This window comes from Dermacentor variabilis, chromosome 5, assembly GCF_050947875.1.
Source record: "Dermacentor variabilis isolate Ectoservices chromosome 5, ASM5094787v1, whole genome shotgun sequence".
Taxonomy (NCBI): domain Eukaryota; kingdom Metazoa; phylum Arthropoda; class Arachnida; order Ixodida; family Ixodidae; genus Dermacentor; species Dermacentor variabilis.
Window position 1 is genome coordinate 95,167,999 of NC_134572.1, and position 6,993 is coordinate 95,174,991.

The 6,993-nt window shown below is 45.6% G+C and overlaps 1 long non-coding RNA gene across 1 annotated transcript; it reads right to left on the bottom strand.

The window, feature by feature from the left end:
* Nucleotides 1-469: 469 nt before the first annotated feature.
* Nucleotides 470-6,456, bottom strand: LOC142581928 (uncharacterized). The gene is made up of 3 exons (XR_012828326.1): nucleotides 6,203-6,456; nucleotides 5,438-5,620; nucleotides 470-609 (listed from the first exon to the last, which is right to left on the bottom strand). It is a non-coding gene; the product is annotated as an uncharacterized LOC142581928 (long non-coding RNA).
* Nucleotides 6,457-6,993: the final 537 nt, after the last annotated feature.

The window sequence follows — 6,993 nt, forward strand, 5'->3', positions numbered from 1 at the left end:
TCTAGGTCGACTACATACTTTGTTTTAGTGTCCCTTTAAATGTGTACAGAACAGCTGATAGTAGGTACTCGTATTTTGCGGCACTTTGGCAGTGCAAGAAATAACGACATACAAACATTTCATCTATGGCTGTCCATTTTAGAACTATTGAAAGTTCTTTCTAGTACGCATGGCGCTTAATACCACATAACCAATATGACAATGAACTAGGGGAAGGGGAATAGGGCTGCAAGTTCGTATTATTGAAGATTTACTTGTTTGCTTAAGGAAAGCACGAACCACTATCTTCAATGTGATCACACTGGCACCACCCGACGCTCACCGCATGCCAACGCGATGACATCGCTGGCGGCCGATGTAGGTCATTCGCGTCGTTAGCCAACCGTGAAAACAGACGATGCGCAGAGATAAAGGTTACCATGGCAATGGACTTTCACTGAAAGTATCAGAAGAACACAGTATCCTGCCGTACAATATATAACAAAATAGCATTATTCGAAATTGTTTATTATAGCAAAGACGCTTCACCAGAGTTCAATGAAAGAGATAAAATAAAGTGGAAAGGCAAGGAGGTTACCCAGACGGGAAGGTCCGGTTTGCTACCCTGCGCTGGGGAGAGAGGAAAGGCGAGGTAAAGTGAGAAATAAGAAGAGAAGGAGAAAGAAAGGGAGCACAGATACACTATCACAGTCGATCACTGTCACAGCGTGCTATCACCGCACAGAACGGTGGAACTTGTAGCACTATAAGAATCAGTTTAGGCTACAGCCGCTTGTCCAGTTCTGTTGTCATTAAAAACTCATCGTCCTCTTATGAGATGGCTTGTCCAATGAATGTAACGAAAAGGTTATAGAGGTGACTTGCTGACTGCGTTATACGTATCATCAGCGGCAAATATAAGTGCTGACTTCATCGTTAACTTTTATAAGGCACGAAGTTTGCCTTGTGTAGATGTTCTGGTACCATAGGAATATATATGTGCTGCTTGCCGCGACGAATTGATTCACGTGCGATCGAATGTTGCGTGTCAAGAATTCCCTCTGAACTACCAGGATCTCTAAGGTATCTTAAGCTGCACAGGTTGAGCCAGGTTTGCCTTCACCGACGTTGACACTACCGATTCAAATAATAGAAATATGCCCACAACCTACCCTTTGATAAATAATATCCCTTGTGTCAGCAGCAGGAGCAACAAACTACTTTATTGGGGTCCTGAGGAGCTAAGCGGGGGCCTGCAGGTCCCTACCCAGCCGTTGGCTAGTCCCATGTCGGAACAGAGAGGCCATGCCTCTCCGCTCGTTCACGGGCCCTCTGGACAGCCAGGAGCTGGACGTCCTCCCTCGGGTCTGTGATGGCCTTCGTCCAGTCTTCGTCTGTAATAAAATCTTGTAACACAGGGCACTGCCAGAGCATGTGATTTAATGAGCTAAATTCAGCGTCACAATCTGGGCAGAGTGGATCGATGTCCGGGTGGAGGATGTTCAAAAAGCCCCTAGAGGGGTAGGACCCCGTCTGGAGCATGCGAAGCGTGCTAGCTTGTGGCCTGTTGAGCTTATGATGGGGGAAAGGAAAACTCTGCCTATTCCCTCTGTAATGAGAGGTGATTTCATGAAAAGTAACCAGTGGATCACTGTGGACGAGCTCTCCCGAACTCACCCGAGACACCATCCGGTCGCGGCATACGAAACCTCGCGCATGGTCGTGGGCTATCTCATTAGGGTTCAGGTGACCCGGTAATACGTCTGGTCCCATGTGAGCCGGGAACCAGACTATGTGGTGAACAATGTCAGAGGGCTGTTTGCCGTTCAGAATCCTGGCTGCTTCTTTGGCTATCAATCCCGATGCGAACGCTCTAACGGCTGCTCGGGAGTCCGTGTACACCGTAGTGCGTTTTGAGTCCAGTAATCCGAGAGCTATAGCAGCCTGTTCCGCCACATCGACCCAGGAGGTTTTCAGCGAGGCTGCCGAGAGGAGTTCTCCCCTGTCATTGACTATGGCTACGGAGAACTTGTTGGCACTGGCGTGTCGCGCCGCTTCAACAAAGGTCTCCGTTCCAGATATGTTCTTTAAGAAATTTCTAGCCCTCGCTAACCTTCGACCTTTATTGTGTTGGGGGTGGACATTTCTTGGAAAAGGGTATACAATAAAGGAGTTCCTTGTCTGAATATCAAGTTGCGTGATATTTCCCTGATTGAAGCTAGGACGGAGGCCTGCCGCATCCAGAAGTCTTCTGCCTGCTTTGGAGTTTGATAATCTAATAATTTGTGCTGATCTTTGTGCTTCTATTAATTCCGAAGTTGTGTTGTGTACTCCCAATGTCATGAGTTTCTCTGTGCTAGCCGTGATTGGCACGCCGATCACCCTTGTGATACTTTTGCGCATAAGCGTGTCTAATTTATCCATTGCTGTTTTCGTCCAATTCAGGGCTGCGACTATGTAAATGACATGGCTGATGAGGAAAGCATGGTGAGCCCTAAGGAGTATATCCTCGCCTATGCCACCTTTCTTGTTGGACACTCTCATAATTAATCTAGTAATGTTTTCAGTTTTCGTGGTGAGTTGGGCTATAGTCTTAGCGTTGCATCCCTTATTGAAAGCCCTTGTATTTTGATAGAGTCTACTCTCGGTATGGTGTGCCCATCTCTGGTACGAACGCTAATGGGCACCTGATCGAGTGGGGTGAGTCCCCTAGCACCTCGTCTAGCCTGTCTGTACAGCAGGAGTTCCGACTTTCCAGGCGAGAGTGCCAGTCCCGTACCTTTCAAGAAAGACTCTGTAACATCCAGAGCCTCCTGTAGAGCTTGTTCGACCGTAGCCTCCATTCCTCCAGGACACCAGATTGTAATATCGTCAGCATATAATGCATGACCTACGTAAGGAATTGCTGCAAGGCTTTCCGACAACTTGCGCATTGCTATATTAAACAGAAGGGGTGAGATAACTGCCCCTTGGGGAGTACCCCTGTTTCCGAGTGTGAAATATTCCGAGACTGATTGCCTCAACTTTATGGCCGCCATCCTGCTCTCGAGGAAGGATGCAACGAAGGAGAAGAATTTAACTCCTAAGTTCAAGGCCGATATCTCCTGAAGGATATAGTCATGTGCAATTGTATCGAATGCCTTGGATAGATCCAGTGCGAGGACCACTTTTACATCTTTGCTTTGAGAGTCGATTATCTGTGTTTTGAGCAGGAGCATAACATCTTGCGTTGAAAGCAAGGGCCTGAAACCAACCATATTGTACGGGAATAGTTCCTTGCGCTCAATATATCTCGATATCCTGTTATACACTGCATGTTCCGCTACTTTGCTAATGCAAGTAGTAAGGGAGATATGACGGAGGTTCTCCAAGCTGGGTGATTTACCTGGCTTGGGGATTAAGACCACTGTGGCCTTCTTCCAAGTCTCCGGTACAACGCCCTCCTCCCATACCTCATTTATCTCATTCACTAAAGCTTGAATTGCTTTGTCGTCCAAATTTCGTAAGAGCCGGTTTGTAACTCCGTCGGGGCCTGGGGCAGACCTTCCGTTTAAATTGTGCAGCACTTCCCTGATTTCAGCTTCCGAGAAGGGGACGTCCAGCTCTGGGGCAGGCGCGCCCTCATACTGAGGGAGGGGAGAACCTGGGGTTAGGCCAATTGGAAGGTATTTGTTCGCTAGTTTCCCAAATATGTCATCAACAATAAAAGTAGGCAAATGTAGTAGTTTTGCGACTTGGCAAAGCACTGCTGCCCAGTATGATGCACTAACACGGCCTTGCCATAATGTTAAGCCCCTTGCGTCTAATTTAAGTGGCCGAACCTTTCTATGTCCCCCGCATACCGCTATACATAATGAAAGATAGCGAAACTATAGGCAGAATGAAGGACTAGCACATGCGCGCTTCCTGTGCAATCCCAAATAAGAAAACTCTGAAATTGGACACAAATCTCTATGCGTGAAAACAAAAAGTTTTCAACTCTCACATATTTCGCGGTAACTTTAGGAGAACAAGCTTTAGGACTTCCATTAAGGCGAACAGCAAAACAATGTCATGTCACTTATTGATTAATGCATATCGATCGTTTTAAATTTATTTCATTCAGCATCACAATCATTCGCTCCTGGCGCCAAATCGACACAGCATTTTTGTACGTAAGTGTACTCCGCCATTGCTGGTCACCTTTGCTAGTATGTCCATTATTACGATAGGCTAAGATTCACTCTTACGAACAATTCCTGTGTACCTGAGCTTTTTGTGAACACCGCTGTAATACATAACTTTCTTAACTCAAATTCTTAGCGTACCCTGTTACGTGCAGGTTTCTGCATCACGAAATACCACATCACTTTTTCGCACAACTTCAGCATTTCATATTAGTGCAATAACATACAAACTTGAGAAGATCTTTGAATGGAGAGATGAAGTAAACTGATATTATCATTTAGAACTTAACTACAATGAAGCTCTCTTTAAATAGAAAGCGTCTTTGCAATAAGCAACTACACAGACAAATGAAATACATTACCTTAATGCCAGTCTAAAGCTTCGTGCTCGCATTGGCGTCGGTGACGTGCATGCTGGCGATGCTACTGTTTTCAGGAAAATCCTCGGGAACTCACAAGCTTGTATACTGCCTTAGTACCAGTCAGGCTTTCAGCATTCTAGGGCACTATGTTGTGCATTTGGTGCGGTAAGTTCATCGCGAAAGTGAACATTAAATGCTGAGAAATGAAAGACACAAGCGTCTTCTCTAATGTTGTCATACTTACAGTAACAAAAAAAATGCGACCGCACATTAGTTCCACGCATCAGAAATCTCGCCGCATTTTTCTTTACAGTCAAGCTTCTTATTTGTGCCAATATTCACTGCCAGGGAGTAAATATATCAAGGGTGGACTATCCTCTCATTGTGAAAATAATGTATAGATTTGTAGAGAATGTCTAACCTAGCCATTTATTGAATATGGAGAGTACTAAAAAGGCGGTTTTATTGGTTGAGGACAAGGAAACATAAAACGCAGAAAGTGCACTTTCCCCATTGAGCAAGAGTTTCCGCCGTGATATACTTGGGCACTTAGTTTTTACGTTGTGCCTAATACGTATCAGTGCTCAAACTTAAGCTACTTGCGAGAGTATAAAATATAAATTCCCAATAATACGACTGCTTGAAATACAAAAATTCCATATCGGTTTCTCTACAACAAAAAAAGCGACTTAGTTTTCTATCGACTTGTCGTTTCATTTGCGCGTAGAAGGTGAAATTCAATACAGAAAGGCCATATAATCGTTAAAAGTAAGCACATCAGGAGTGAAATATATTTCTGTTTTACTTCCAGTAAGATGGCTATACAGTTGGAGCGTCAGCGAATCAAAATTAAAGGCACCCGATGAAATATTCCACAAGTGTTCGCAAAAACATTTTACGTGTAATCAAATAGGTGCAACTTAGACTCACCTAATGTAATGTCCTTGTCCTTCGTGCCCAATACATCGTATGCTTGCCGTTGTGTTTTTCACACGCAGGGAAGAGCTTTGAATGGAAAGCTTTAGTTTTCATTTGTTCGCGCCCCAGCCTCGCAAAGTGTTGTCGAAGGTGGTCAGCTGCCAGATGTTCCCGTTGGTCCATCCAGAAGCAGAGCTGCTTTCCAGCGTGAAAGTAAGATAAAGAAGAAATTAAACAATGTGTGATTCTCAGTTCGTAGGCCATAAAAGCATGGCAGCCAAGGTATACGGCCGAGTAAAAGAACCAAGCTTGGTTCTAGGAACGTCACAGCAGCATTAATGGCAAGAACAAAAAGTGTTGTCCGGCACCCTAGACAATATTTTTTTCTCCGGCAATCGAAGTTTTAAAGGGAGCCGAAATGTCTAACATAATTCGTTGTCCAAGACGCAAGAAGGCGCAATACAGTGGAGTTACCCAAACAACATGCTCCAAATGAAAGTGCAACGCGATAAAACAAAAGCCAAAACGAGTCACTAGTTTATGAACTTACTACGTGATATCGTTTGTGCGCTGTTTGTCAACAATTCGCTGACTGCACAAAACAATAGATAGGACAGCCAAATCGTCTCCCAGTGATCGAACGCTCTCGGGAGCAAAAACATTCCCGGAATTTAAAACATTGCTTTAGCCAATTTCTTCGCAATCCCTAGCCTTAGGTCCACGATTGCGCCTAGTGCCGTTATTAACAAAAAAGGTCTCGTCTCGGCTTCTACTCACCGCTCTGGATCGTTTCGGACGAGGCACTGTGCAGGACGACCACGCCGGTTTGCATGTTTTGGCAGGTAGTTTGCATTCGAAGCTACGGCGCCAGACAGTATCAATAGCTCTCCGGTGAGAAATTCTCAGGCGTCTTCCGATGTTCTTGCCTTGCCTATAGGCTGAGGTTCACGTTGCTGCGACTGCATAAACTGAAAGCGCGCTTTTGCGAAATCGCCGACACTTGCGAAACCGCGTGGGACACCTCGCGCACCAGCTTCAACTGCGCGGACCACGTCTCGCTTTTGCGCGCCTTGGGTCCCCGGAGCTAGCGCTCCCTCGCGGCGAGCGACGTCAGCGCCTCCACCTGACACGGACGACGGCAAAGGGCGAGGGCCGGGCCCGCCTTCCCGCGTCAACACCAATCGATACTCAAGGCAGTTTACTTTCTCTGTTTGTTTCTTTCGCCAGCCTTGCACATTACTGATCGCTTCTGTCCCGGTCGGCCGGCTTCCCTGGCTTCAACTTACGCTGCACATCGGCGTTTATTGCATTCTGTGTCTGTCAAGTAGTCTTGATCCGCTATATACGCTATGATATGCTATGGAACGTATCACGCAGGCGTTATATACGCTGCTATGTGACAAATTTTGGACTTTGCTAGAAACGATTGACCGAAGATATTTTACCACCAGTGTTCTAAATTTTTTTAGGAGCTTGCTTATTATATAAAAGAAAATCTGGATAATGCAGGTACGGGTAGCTTTCGCCATTGGAAGTTAGTGGTAGTGTTGAAAAATGTGATGCGAATG